The sequence below is a fragment of the Diadema antillarum genome, unplaced genomic scaffold (genome assembly GCF_040938485.1).
Source record: "Diadema antillarum isolate AM-2024a unplaced genomic scaffold, OU_Dant_1.0 scf00000199, whole genome shotgun sequence".
Lineage (NCBI taxonomy): Eukaryota > Metazoa > Echinodermata > Echinoidea > Diadematoida > Diadematidae > Diadema > Diadema antillarum.
The window spans coordinates 58,167-73,975 of record NW_027271088.1 but is presented as its reverse complement, the minus strand read 5'-3'; the positions used below and the strand labels follow the sequence as shown (position 1 = coordinate 73,975).

The window sequence follows — 15,809 nt, the reverse complement described above, 5'->3', positions numbered from 1 at the left end:
AATATCACGAGAAAGTGAAAATAACATTCATGTTGGTGTTGCTGTCCTTTACGATACATAGCAGTCAAGCCCTATTCTTTCTCATGAAGCTTTTTGCTGAACCTCCTATAACACTGATACAATGTAACTTTGAGTATGATATTTTATATATATTTACATAATATTTATATAACTGTGGAAAATGAAATAATGTAAATTGTACAGATGGACAAGTAATGAATGGGCATAAACTTCTAAAAACACCTAGTACATATAATATGCTACAAATTATGCTGTCTGATCTACTACAATGTTCAATATACCTGACTCATCGATGAACAATTCTCTTTGAAACCTTCAGTGTCTCTGCCATGTGTGGGATGGTGAATACACACATCCTGTGATGAAAAAATTGTAGCTGCTCTTGAGTTATCTTGATCTTTGGGCCACCACCGAGTCCTGGTAGTCAAGGAGCATGATAACCGATGTGACCTACAAGACAGTAATTTACAGAGCTATAATGATTTTAAAGTCGTAGAGTTTAATTTTTTTAAAGAAACTAATATATATTTTCAAACGCTGAATGTGATAGTACCCCTACAATATACTAGTAGCTTGATTGGAGGGAAAATTGAAAGATTGCAAGCAATACCACATAATGTGTAGTGACTAGTCCAACTAAGAACATGTAGATGAGATTCAAACTGTAATATCGAGCATGAAATACATTAAAGTCCTTTAGATGGCATCTATAAGTTCATGTTGACTGCTGTATATTGGTATGTTTCTGATACATAAACAAAATAAGATATTGTGGACTGATCTGAGTTAGATATTTTTCTAAGATATCAAGTGTTACAAAGGAATTCTAAACATTAGCTATGGCTTTAAAAAATGATGGGAACTATCACTGATTGTGAATTATACCCCCTCCAAAAAGAGAGGGAGTGTACATTGTAAAAGTAGCACAAGCCACTCTATTTTTGTATGGTTTGTTTGAAAAAATATATATATTATATAAACATGGCAATGTATTGGACAACATTGACAACACAAAGTAATCGCATGTGACAAATCACTAAAACAATTCAAAATCCTCAAAAACTGACAGAGTGTACTAAGCTCAATCTGCACTCTTTCTATGATTTTCATTTTGCATGCGCCATGGCAGCACACTGTTTGACATTAATTGGTGAAAGAAGAAGTTTGCAATTCTGCATTCTATGCAGTAAACTGTGACAAATTTCAAGTGATATGATTATAAATTGAGGGAATAGTATTTGTTTTTTCTATGCCCTCAAGATACCTTACATGATTTTTTAGGCTTAAGCACAAAATAACGAATGAATTCATCCAGATTTATATTGAAGCCCATGTCTTGCTGCGGTTGGTCTTGTACACACATACCCTGGCGTACCTGGTAATTCTGGTCGAATTCTGAATTTATAATCAAATCTATAACTATTACCTCAATTTACCTTCCAATTACAAAGCTTGTCGTCATGTCATTCAAAATATCTGCGGACGCAGTCTCTAACAGTCCCTGATGACAGCGCAGCACCTTCCAAGAAACAGTTCCGCCATAATTGTACAGCATAACTCGCAGCATGTACTGCATAAACCTAGCAGCTAGCAGTATACAGTCCTCCGCTCCGGGAAGAGGCCGCGCCGTCAGGCCTGAGAGGAGAGAGTACCCCTATCCCTACGCTAGCGCGTGGATAGGTAAGCGCGACAGCCGCAGCTCAAGCCAGCACCGGAACGCATGATCGATCGAGCGTGTATAGTCTTGGTTTTCCCTGAACGAAATTTGCGGCACTAATTGTAATTTCATTTTCAATTGAAATTTAGGCCAAATAGGAAAACTTTATTTGTCATTGTAAAATCTGCTCCGTCATTCATTACTTTAGATATTTAGCATAAAAAATTACAATAATGCTGAACAGGCTGGGTTCAGGATTCAATGTAAGCCGCCATGATATGATCGGTTGATTTACAAGAACTAATTTCAGACGGTACTGAGCATACGTATGCATAGAGCGTACGTACGATAATAGCGTACGCGTGCTTAACTGAACTCGCTGATTGGTCATAAGCGTACGTACGGTTGTTTTGAGCGTGGGTACGATAGTTTGAGCGTACGTACCCTAGATGACGTTAATGGCATTGTTGGCCTACCATAAATACTACATCATTCGGCGGGTGCAAAAGTAAGCGTGGCCTATTTTAATGGACAGGTAGTAGTTTTTACTCAAAACTAATGTTTGGAATTCATTCAGCACCCCCAGAAACCCCTAATTAGACATCTCACACGCTAATACTGGAAAAAAATCCAATTGTTTGACCCCCCCCCCCCTCCTTTCTTGCCTAGGTTTAACCCTAACTAGCCCGGGGGGGGGGGGGGCCTCCAAGGCCCCCCCCCCCCCGACATTTCGCGCGATGTATCGTTAACGCGAAAAGCTAACGCCGCGACGTTTCATGACTTTTTTCTTTCGAGTCTCCCGCATCTTTTGACACCAAATTTGCGATGCCCGGGCGCGCGGTTCCAAAGTTACGCATAAATATGTACGTGCATGTCAGACCAAAAATTGCTCAAAAACGTGAATTCGTGTACAATTTCAATGCAAACTGTGCTTACAGGCAGGCAAATTTCATAAAAGCATGATTATTTGGGGGTTTTACTGATTAAAATCAGTTAATAACATATTTTCTTGTTCGGAACAATGTCGCGAACAAGTTTCATCGAAAAAACAACGAAATACATAAGAAATTCAAAAAACAATAAAATACTTAAGAACTTTTTTCAGATGGCACAATTTTTTTCTCTTATATTTGCTCAGGACACTAAAAAGAATATTTCTACAAAAAATGGGCACATTTTGAGCTTTATTTAGTGATTTATACCAAATTGTCTGATTTCATGCATCATTATGCATAAATCAGCATAATTAAGCATAAATGATACTTTTTTAAAAATTTAACTCCATGGTACTTTAGATTACATCATAGGCAACGTGTGTGCGAATTTTCGTCGTCGCGATCGTGCAGTCGATGGCCGAGATCTGGAGGGGGGGGGGGGGGCAGCCCCCCCCCCCCCCCCCCCCCCCCCGGCTCTATGATCTACCTAAATAGCCCGGCCTAGTTAGGGTTAACTGCCTCCCCAGTTTTTTCCACGGGGATGTTGGTTCGAACTTATTGAGAATCAAACATTTGATAAGTATGTACAGCAGTAATAGGATTATATTTGGTGTAATGGATAAAAGAGAAATGGCAACGACTACTTCCCATCGCACACAAATGTTTTCAGTGCACCCTAAAAACCCACTATTATAAACCCGATTAGATACGTATGAAAATACCAATATTTACGTATTTCGGCGGGGACAAAAAGGAGGCGTGGCCTATTTTACGGTCAGATAGTAGTTTTTACTCAAAACTAATGGTTGGAATCGATTCAGCACCGCTAGAAACCCCTAGTTAGACATCGCATACGTTTATATTGGAAAAAAATATATATTTTTTTTCCATTTTTGGCCCCCACCCCCCCCCCCCCCCCCGCCCTCCTCCGGGTGCCCATCTTTGATTGGCTCCCCAGAATTTTCCACAAGGATTTGGGTTGGAACTAATTGAGAGGTGTTAGTAGAAACCTTTATGAACACACTGGTGAAGAAAGCTATTGGTAAGCATTTTTTTTTTTCACAGATGGTCCAGGGGTTTTCTAAAAGACGCGTAGGCGTGCTCAAACCCAATGTATACATTTCTCACTGATGGAATTGGTTGCACAAAGGTCTCTCATTTTGAGACGCATCCAACCAATTCCTGTTTTAGCCCTGTTCCCTATACGCTGCTTCCCTATACGCGTGTTAGTACACACTTTTGGGGGGAGACAAAGGAGTGGGGGTGAATCGGCCCACCATCCACATCTTCATAACAATAGTCGAGGTTATGACGTTAGTATTTATAAGAGTAAGAGCGATAACCGTTCCTAGCAATACGCTAGGTCACTCATCCAGACGACAGGAACGAGGAACTTCTCGCTCGCGAGGAAAATATTCCCGCCTCTTCTCGGTATTAAACTGGACCGACTAGGAGTACCAAGCGTGAAGTACATTTTAGAGATAAGATGTCATCTGTGTCAGGATTTTCGCGCGTTTTTATGTTCTCCTGCTTGGCTTGGGTCATCTCACAGACCCAGGGTCTACCAAAGGAAATATCCGAAGATGGAGGTAAGACATTCAGTTATACGAAAACATGAGCAGAAATGCTCTTTCTGTGTTCTTTATGATTATACTTCTCCTGAAAGACGTGATATTTTAGAGTACATGATTTCATGAACCAACTCATTAGATAACAATTCAGCAGGAGCAGAAAAAGCAAAACAAGTCTCCACCTCTTGAATGCCATAGAATTGCCTGATATTGTGTATGTAATAACAATCCATTGCTAATACTGTAGGTCTTTTGGGTTGTGGGGTTATTTTTCGTATGTAGGTACTATTATTTCTTCAACACTTAGTACTGATTCCACATTATTTCGATATCATGTTGTTTTTCCCTGCGACCCATGTGATAAAATAAAAAATATTTATTAGTGGAAAATTGAGCAAAGAAAATGGGATTCCAGGAATCCCATTTTCTTTGCTCAATTTTCCACTAATGAATGATATTCATTTCAGGTCAGTTTGTCTCGTTGCGTTTGTTAAAATAAACAATAGTGTTAATTGATAGGCGCTAATCAATTACTCGACTTACGCCAAAGTTACAACGTTGAGAACTTTGAACATTTATAAACTGCCCTTGCTTAGCAGACGTTCACAGTTCCATCAACTGTTCTTCATGTTGTCGTAGGAGATGGGTTGACTCTGACAGCTTCTGACCTGAATCTAGTCTTGGCTCTCCGCGATCGAATTCACGATCTTCAGGTAAGGTTGCTCATCACATGTGCGATTCAAGTTGTCCCTAGCATTTTACATTACTTCTGAATGTGGCGCAAGCACTCAAGTTGCCATATCTCTCCTTCAAATCATAATTTCGACAAATTCTCGCATATTCCGAGTGAATAAATGTGAATGGTGCCTCGAGTGATTACCTGTTATCTACATCCGGGGGGTTGCTGGGTAAACCTTTCTGAATGTTTGCAAGATTCACATTGACTACTGAGCGACCTCACCTCAATCCCCTGTTTTCCAAGAGTACAGGCCATTGACTTTACCAGAACATCGAAATGTACACTATACCAATGACTGTAATCGACGTACATGTTGATCCGCTAGCAGAAATATAACAAATACATGCGTAATTTCTGTGAAAAAGCAAACGCAAGCGAAACCGATCACAATTATCGATCCTCAAGACTTGTGTAAAACGTTCACAAAAAGAGGTGCTCAGTTCAATTCAATCTAACTTCATTTTCATTTCCATTAAATAAACAGGGAAAATTATATACAATGCATTAACAGAACACATTTGTAGTAATTAAAAAAACGTACATTAACAAAATGCATGTGATCATGAGTAACAACATAATTGCATTTATAATATATATACATATGCATATTACACGGATGGGAATGGAAATGGAGGGTCCCACTAAAAAGCCAAGCTTGCACGATATGGGACCCTCATAGAAATACATAAGAGAACGAATAATGACTTTATGAAACTACAAACGAACATATGAAACAAAATCAAAGAAATCAATGTCAACTGACATGAAATAGAATAACAGGAAGGAACGGGGGAAAAAAGAAAAAAAAGAAAAAGGAAAAAAAGAAAAAGAAAATGAAACTGCAACACACGCCATCGTGGACACAAGCAAACTGATTTCCAGGATGTAGGAGTGATAAGACGCACCCTGGAATGATATTGCGAATTAAGAATTGGGTACATATACCAGAAAAAAATACAGAAGAGCGGACATACTAAAAGGAAAGAATAGACACAATGATACATTGTTCAATAACAGTAACATTTGAGGAGAACTTATATTCGACAGATTATTTTATTCTAATAATAGAAAATAGTTGATATGTAATTGATTAATGCATATACGAAAGAAAGATGATGACCTAATTGAGTTAATGAAACAAACTTAGTCCGGTTGCATGTTATAAGATTTCAATAAAAATAATTTCAATTTATTCTTGAAAGAATTCAAAGTTCGTGCTGTTACAATATCGTTAGGAAGTGAGTTCCAATACTTTGGGCCGGATGCATAAACGCTAGCAATTGCTTGTGCTAGCCTTTTACTCGAATCAGTATGCATAAAAATAAGCAATTGCTTGCAAGCAGAAGCTTTTGCTAGCAAGCACAAGCAATTGCTTGCTGCCCGCAAGCAATTGCTTAGAGACCAATCATTTGCTTAAAAACTTATGCATAAAACATACCTTTTACTAGTTCTTGCTAGCAATTGCTTACGCTTTTCCAAGCTCTGTAGAATGAGCTTGAGCTTTTACTTATCTGGAACGTTCCCTTTTAAGTATGATTTTCATATTCATGAAAAAAATACCAAACTTGTGAAGGAGTGGTATAAATCTACAAGAAATTACTCATAAGTAGAGTAAGAATTTTTTCATTTCAACAACGAGAATGTCCAGTGGTTAGCATGCAAAATGTGATGAAAAACATGTAGGATGTCTGACATCGGTGGAGAGCAAGGAGACCTATCTCCACGTGCGATCTGGCAGATCCGGGCAACTGCAAGCAGTGATGGGAATCAGCCAGTAATGCGTGTGTGTGTGTAGTTGTGTGTGCGACTGTGTGTGCATTTATGAGTGTCACTTCATAGCTCTTCTGCTATGTCAGGAAATGTTTCCGCACACACATGCCCTTTCAAATACCTGCTGCCACACTCGCCTTTGTTCTTGTGTTCGCACAGGCGTGACGTCCCTTTTGTTGAAAACGCAAGCAATTGCTTGTGCGGGACAAGCAAAAGGTATAAGCACCAGCAAAAGGTTATGCATATGATTTAAGCAATTGCTTGAGCTAGACCTTTTGCTAGACGAGCTTGTGCTTTTGCCCGAGAGGCTAGCGTTAGCTTACGGGAAAATAAGCAGGCAAATCGCCAAGACAAGCAGTGGAACTCGGTTCGGCTGACAACGTTCAGCACCTGGCCCAAAACCAGCTGAATGAAATACGCCAGAATTTTGTGATCAACCTGCTTAAAACCGACTAATTTCAAATTCAGTTTTATGACCGGTGCTAGTGTAGATGCCACTAAAGCTAGCACTAGCACCGACTTGATTGTCACTCATTGCGCCTCTGAAATGGAAACTAAAAGGGAGTGTCATTTTGATTCACTTGGGCTGCATATGCTGATATACCGACATCGAAATCAAGATATTTCTAAGTAATCTGTTGCCCTTGAAGATACAAAATGATTATGGCAAGAATAACACCCAGTAAATAACACTGTCTGCGTTCCACTGGTCCCCGCGTCCCGCGCCGCAGGACCTTTCCCTCCAAAAGTACCCTGTGGATCGACGCTCGTTGGGACTTGTCCCCCCCCCCCCCCCCCCCCCCCACCGTCCCCGCGAAGCAATTTAGGTCGGGGGACAACATCTGGAGGGGAGAGTGCATTTGGGCCGTACAAACCTGTGTGGACGCTCATTGGGACTTGCCCCCCCCCCCCCCCCCCCCCCCAACCGTCCCCGCCAAGCAATTTTAGGTCCGGGAACAAAGTTTCGAAAGGGAGAGTGCATTTTGCCCATGAGAAGTGCCCAGCTGCACTGCAAAAACATCGGTGTTGGATTTAACACCATGGTTGTCAAATCTAACACCGATCAAGTGTCAATAGAGGACTACACCCACAGGTGTAGAAAGTATGTTGTGCTGGTGTTGAAAAGTGTTCACCTGGCACTTCGTGGTGTTAATTTCAAACTGTTGCTGGTGATATTTTGGCACTGCGCTGGTGTTAATTCAATAATTACACCACATGGTGTTGGTATCATATTGCCGGTGTTAACGTCAATGGTAGAACACCCGTCCAGCTTCAATTGGAGACCACACCAACCGGCGTTACTGTGGTGTAAATGTGTTTACACCTTTTTTTTCAAAAAAAAATCAACTAATTTATGGGAAAATTCTTGATCGTCTTGTTGAAGTTCAGAATCAACAAGAAGAACAATAAGTAAGAAACTATTCAAAAAACAATTTGTATTTTAGAATTACACCCGGAGGTGTTAATCTAACATTATATATGAGCACCGGAAATTTATCACCAGCTCGGTGTTTCATATTTAAAATCGGACTTTTTGCAGTGTGCGTTCATCAAATGAGCGCATGCGCGAAGTCTGGTGTCACAATCATGACAAGTCTCGCCCCAAATCCCGATTGCCCCACAGTAATTTCAGTTACCAGTATGTGGATTGCCCCGGCGGCTCGGGGACAGTTAAAAATGTAGACGGTCAATCGATATGTCCCCGCGTTTACACAAACTTTTTTAGCATATATGCTTCCATCCATCGCTTTGTTGTTTTTTTTTCTCTCCCTCTCTCTCTCTCTCTCTCTCTCTCTCTCTCTCTCTCTCTTCCTCTCTCCATCCCCCTCCCTTTCTTTCTCTGAATGACTCTCTTGTTAAAAACAAGATTTGAGTAATAATGTCATGTGACTTTCTTTTTTCACAGCAATCAGTTGAAGAGATAACCCGGTCTTTCATGACTCTGGAACTGATTTCCAAGAACCCGGCGATCCTGGAAGACATCCGTATCCATGACAATCGAGCTGATAAGAATATTAAACGAACTCGTCGAGATGTTGAATCTTCGTCTGTGACGACTCCTCACCCACAAGCAACGCAGCAAAGCAGTAATCGAAACCCACTAGGTCCCTTTGCATGGCCATTGCTTTCTGGTAAGTAGGGATATGGCTTAAAGTCATCACTCAAACTTGTTCTATTATTCATTCAATTCAATTCAATTCAATTCAAACTTCATTTTCACCTTTTTTCAACAGAATGTGCAAAGAAATATGAAAAATCTGACATGCGTGTCGTAGAGAATATACATAGCCAGCCAGAGATAACAACATGTTCATATATCAGTACAAAAAAAAAAGAGGCATACAATCGTATTTATACACTCTGCGGGAAAAAAAAAAAGTGGAGGTACCCACTCAAAAGACTATGCTTGTATTATGTGGGTACCTCTGAGGGAAGGGCAGACGGGGGAAAGAGGAGGTGAAAAGCTACAACTACAAAGATTGCGGGAAACTGGGGAAATATGGAATTGAAAATAAAAGAAAGCAAAAGTGTGAAAAGAAGATATATAATTTTTGATAATACGTAGCTTAAATTTCATTAACTTTACATGATTTCCTGTTATCTTTTGCAGACATACAAACATACAAGCAATAATTTTGAATTTATGTTATAATACATACATGTATAATGTAGGTTGAATATATATGTATATATATATATATATATATATATATATATATATATATATATAAATTGAAACAAGAAAGGGAAAACTGACCAAAAACAAATAATAAATGGCGAAAATCCCGATGAAAACCCTTTTTCTTTGCTCAAAGTTTTCGCCATTTATATATATATATATATATATATATATATATATATATATATATATATATATACACTGTATATATAAAGAGTATAATTCTCCCGTACAAACAGTTAACATGCTGTGGTCTATTATGCTACTTGCAGGTGCAGCCATGAACATACAGGACAAACCAAAAGATTTAAGAGATCTATATTTTGGCAGTGTAAGTGCATTGTGATAGGCCTACATTATTTTCCAAACTTCAGATTTAACGAACGTTACTATAGCAATTCCACCTTACTCATAGCCAAACTGGGCCAGATGCCGTGCGACTTGCTGTACATTACACAATGTGTGAATGTGTTCTTCCCTTTCATGGATTGTCAGGCCAGTGCTTTATGTGTCCGGCTGGTGTTCCAGGCCCACGAGGACCTCCCGGTCCAGCAGGTGTGGCTGGCAGGGATGGCCGCGACGGTAGAGACGCTCCGATCGATCTACAAGGTACAGTATGAGATAACATATGAAATGAAGGTATATTGGCTGCTTGGCTATCTGAAGAGTCATGTTTTCGTCTTTCTTTTCCTTCTGAATTTGAAGAAAGAGGACAGTTTTAGCAATTAAAGTCTTCATTTTGTATTACTGATTATTTTTCGTTTTTTTTTCACAAGAAATTAATGCCGCTCAACTAATTCGTCAACGCAAGTCTATAAGTCATCTTCAAACGCTATATCTATAGAAGTCACAATGTTTTCTACATGTAGATATAATCCAGATTCTTTCAAATTCGAACATTTCTGACCAGTTATAAGATGAGAAAAAGAAGCCATGAATGTCATAGATGCAAAAAGGAATTATTTCATGCTTATATATTTTTGCTGAAGAAGAATGGTCTCAGCACAACGAAGTTTTGGCTGTGAACTGGCAATTTTGGGGGCGGGAAAGTCTATTCTTGTACAATACTTCAACTGGAAATAACTGGCATTCGACATTGTTCGTTAATCATTATTTTAATGTAGTTGTGGATGAAAGTCCAGAGCCAGTGGAAGAGTCTGAGGAGACTGTTTCGGCTGGCGAGGAAACGCGCTGTGACAATAAGACAAACGGTGCCCTCTACGTCAGATGGGGCAAACCGGATTGCCCGCAGGGTGCCAAACTCGTATATTCGGGTGAGTAAAATGAAACAGTGGACAGTTGCTTGCCATGCATTTGACACTCATAAGGTGGCGGAGGACATGTACAATGTTCCCCTAGATTCAATGAGTGGTATAATACGCCTACGTTTTTTGTTTTTTTTTTTGTTTTTGTTTTTTTTTATACGAACTCGTCATAATATCTCACCCAAAGTGTACATTAGAACGAATGATTTCAATTCTGAAAATGCAAAATCTCCCTCGTTTGGGACCCCCCCCCCCCCCAACACACACCCACACCGACAGTGTACCCTGGGTTGTTGCGTAAAGAAAAACTCTGGTACGTCACACAGGAAAGATTCTGTGAAAAATCAACCGGAGTTTTTCCCATGTAAAAAGTTTTATGCAACAGGCCTCCCTCGCACATATCCTCCAAATTCTCTACATCATGCAGCACCCAGTCTTAAAAGCAATCATCACTTCACATAGCTCTGTTAAAGTAACGCTAGAAATTGTAGAAACGATCTGAAATCAATATAAGATAAACTCTAAACTGGTGGATAGCTGTTCTAACCAAGATTATGATGATAATGACAAATTTGATGAAGAGACAAAGCAATAATATTAGAATTTTTAAAGAAAAGGCCAACGATTAGTAAAACAAAAATGAAGATGATATAGGTTCCCCCCCCCCCCCAGTTTAATCAGATTTGCATTCGAATTCATGAAAAGGTATTCAATTCAAGGGATTTTTGGTCACTGCTCTCCTCTCACGTTTCATTTCAATTTTTTGAGTATTCAATTACATTTCATGTCATTCCTTTTAGATTTAATTTCATCAAATTTAGAGAGAAACTCATTCAATCTAACGACTCAAAGTTGGCATTCAATTTCGCGCTAGCTGGATATACACTGTACGCTCAAATTCGTGCCTAATACCAGTTGCAATTTCATTTATCGGAACACGACATCGCGCTTTGAACGTTCGAATTTAATCTGCATACGCAACAGCTACGGGCCTTTTTTTCACTGTCTTACGCTTTGATGATACAATTTCATTTTCATTCTGAAGTCTCATTAATTATCTTATTTGTATTGGATGTACTTTTTTTTTTCTGTTGACCTGTCACTTTCATTTCACCCCTAACAGTGCGGATGTAACATTTTGGAAATAGTCATATATCAGAATTGTATATCTTAGGGGTCATATACGTCCAAATCCATATTGGTCCATTTTGATTCTATTCCTTAGTTCCTCGTGTCCACATCATAAGTTCAGCTGCAGATAGTCCTATTTCACCAGTGGGTTATATGTATCGCCAGTTTTGGTGGTTGTCAAGGTCATGCTTCATCCACAAATTCTGTCCGTATTTGAGATGTTCGCTCATACTCTGTAATGTAGCAGCGGGAAAAATCGTGTATGAAAGTGTAAATGTGTGTGTTTGAAAGTGGGGTTATACGAGTTATTAGCTATATGTGACCCTGCATCACAAAACCAACAAAAAGTCGCCAGACATGGATTTTCAGTCAAGAGCATATTCTGAAAGAGCAGACTTTTCACCTATTTTTAGTCCTCACACAAAATCAGTGCGTGCGACTTTTTGTTCGTTTTGTGATGCACGGTCACATAGTATGAGTAAAAAAATCACATTTCAAAGTATATAAAGTTTGCATAGTCAAACAGCTGAGTAAGTATAAGAAATAAAGGCAACAACGAAAAAGACTGCCCATAATTTGTAATTGTTTGCCTTATCGTGAATTTGAATTCCTTAACGCTCTCCACGGCGGTGCTGATGCGAGTTTGTATGCGTTGCACTTGTATTTTTGATTTGAATGCCCTTTTTACACCCTTGTGTGAGAAACTCGTGAAATCGCATGCTGATGGAATTTAATTGAATGAACTAGGTACCTTGTTGAATGTCGATCTCGACTAGCTAATAACTCGTCATAACCCCACTTTCAGGCACATGCATTTACATTTTATTCATACACGATTTTTAGCCGCTGCTACATTACAGAGTATGCGTGATCATCTCGAATAATATACTGACAGAATTAGTGGATGAAGCATGATCTTGACAGCCAGCTAAACTGGAGATATAAACCTTTGGGGAAATAGGTCTATCTACAGCTAATCCGATTGCGGCTACTTATGATATGGACCAGAGGAACTAAGTACTGAAATCAAAATGGATCAATATGGATTTGGACGTATGGGATCCCTAAGATATTCTGGGATATGGCTATTTCCTAAATGTTACATCCATACTATTAGAGGTGAGTTGAAAATAAAAGAAAGGTCGATAGGAAAGAAAAACATACAATACAATTAAGATCATTAAATGAAACTTTGAAATGAAAATGAAATTGTATCATCCAGGAAATGACAGTGAAAAAAAGGCCCGTAGAAGTTGTGTATGTTGACTGAATTCGAACGTTAAAAGTGCGAAGTTGTGTTTCTATAAATGAAATTGAAACTGGTATTTGGAGCGAATTTGAACGTCTATTCAGCTGGCGCGAAATTGAATGCCAACTTTGTGCCGTTAAATTGAATGAATTTCTCTCTAAATTGAATGAAATAAAATCTGAAAGGAATGACATTAAATGAAATTGAATACTCAAAGAATTAAAATGAACCGTGAGAGTAGAGCAGCTAGTGACCAAAAATCCCTTGAATTTGAACGCCTTGTCATTAATTCGAATGCAAATCTGATGAAATTGGGCGGGAAAACCTATAGTATCTCGTGAGCTTATTTTACTTGATGTCGAACTCGTGGGCTTTATCTACTTAGTGTCGAGCTCGTGGGCTGTATAACTAGCGGGCTGTATGACTTGTGAGCTGTATGATTCGTGGGCTGTATGACTTATGGACTGTATAAGTCGTGGGCTGTATGACTCGTGGGTATTAGTCTCGTGACATGCACCCCTTCCCTCGTTCCATACTAAATTCTGAAATCCCCATAGACTTAATACACAGACCACCAGGCTCCCGTATGGAACGGCTTTTAACTTATTGTGTATGAAATGATGTGCATTGTATACAAGGTCAGTCGGTGGTGAACTTTACACACATGCTGGGGGCACTTCTAACTACCTGTGTTACCAGACGAACCGATCTATGACGAGGTGGAAACAGTGGCTCATGGTTGGCGAGGTCTCGTGTTTTCTGCTGAGTTTGAGACACACTCGTTTGTGGGCCACTGGCAAGAGCTTGCCGACCAAACCCCGACCTGTGCTGTCTGCCTGGCTCCTTGCGGACGGACGACGAAGTTAGTGATCCCAGCCCGCAACGAGTGTCCCTCAGACGACTGGCGTTTGGAGTACGCCGGTTACTTGATGTCATCTGCTATCGTTCACCACAGAACCGAGTACATCTGCGTGGACCGCCACGCTGAAACCGTACCGGGAACGCATGGGAATCAAAACGGCGCTCTCCTGTACCTCGTGGAGGGGAGGTGTATGCATGGGAGCGGTCTTCCCTGTGGCCCTTATGTCAATGGCTTCGAACTTACATGTGCCGTTTGTACAATTTAGAAAACCCCTTTTGTTTCTGCGAAGTAGACTTTGACATAACCTTTGATCATGGTCACAACATCTAGGTGGAAATTTTTCCACCTCCCTGATCATGTTATGACTAAGAATTTAGGTTAAGCCCCAATCACATAGACATGCCGGATCACCCCGGATCTGCACAGTCAAACAGTCAAAGTTAGAAGAAAACATGGAACAACTTTAACAATAGAAATGCTCGTTTCGCAAAAAATAGGCGTCTATGAGCAATGCTGAAATATGGTGTAAGATTTTAGTGAAATTTATAACAAAGCACTTTTTTCGGTAATCTAATTAAAGGTAGCAGGTACGCGCCTTATGCAAATCACGATATGATAAGTGGGCGCTGCTGGTGACTTTGCGGCGTCAATAGGATTTATGCTATACGTAAATTTATACGTGATTTATGTAATACGTCTGAGGTTTATTGATCTAGATTGTTTTCTGATGACGCCTGTATTTGTATGTCTCATAATGATCCCCAAACATTGCAAATGATAGTCAATAATGAACTTGATATAACTTCTGAACGGCGATATATGAATAAATTAACAGTAAATAGAAGTAAAACACATTTTATGATATTCACCAACAGAAATATTGATGTAAAGGATATAACTACAAATTTAGCAGTATCTGAAATTACACAAGGGGTGTCTTCGAATTCTTTTAGGAATCACGATTGATGATAGATTGATTTGGAAAGATCACATAGATATCATATGCGATAAAATTTCAAAAGATATTGGGATACTTTTTCTACTTAAATCTCTAATGCAATTGTTGTGCCCTATGGTCTTTGTGTTTGGGGTTGTGCTGCAAATACATATTTAGGCAGACTTTCCAAACTACAAAAATGTGCAACAAGAGTATCAACCATTCAACTTAGCTCATACTTCACCAGTTTTTTTTCTTTTAATGCCCAAAAGATTTTAACGCTGTATGATAGATGTAAGTATGATTATATTAGGTAATCTTACGTTTTTATGGCACAGAAAGCTTTTACCCAATTTTCTGCTGCATTTTTTTTCACTTTAAATTGCCATGATGTTATTCATCCCTACCGTATTATACCAGAAACGCTGATAACTTTCACATGCCCTAAGTAAGAATATCATTATTACTCAGAAATCTGTGTTTAATCAAGGTCCACTTATATGGAGTTCAATACATCGTACCAGACGATATTCGTAAAGTTACTTCTTTTAATGAATTCAGATGTAATCTCATAAAAAGTTATCATTCAAAACTTCTCGACATGCTTTGCTGGCATTATTTCATCTGATGATTATAATTCACTTTTTGTCTGTACTGCCTTGTAATGTAAGTGTAGTGTTTCGTGTATCATTACTGTAGATTTGTGTGTGTGTGTGTGTGTGTGTGTGTGTGTGTGTGTGTGTGTGTGTGTGTGCGTGTGTATGTGTGTGTGTGTGATTCTCTTCTTCTGGTACCTTCTTACATCTGTATATTGGTTCATCTCTTTGTTCTAAAAATATGAAAATGATTACCTCTAATGTATTTTTTTTTTTATGCTTACCTTGGTCGGCTAGATTTTTAAGAAAATTTTTAATTCCTCGTTCGCTGCTTCCCTTCAGCTCATCATGTATTCCATATATCTGTTTTTACTCTCTACTTTGTCATGATTGTTT

The 15,809-nt window shown here is 39.2% G+C and overlaps 1 pseudogene; it reads left to right on the top strand.

Annotated features, from left to right (window-relative positions):
* The first annotated feature begins 1,586 nt into the window (after positions 1 to 1,586).
* On the top strand, positions 1,587 to 14,145 carry LOC139723739 (uncharacterized; annotated as a pseudogene).
* The last annotated feature ends 1,664 nt before the right edge of the window (positions 14,146 to 15,809 follow it).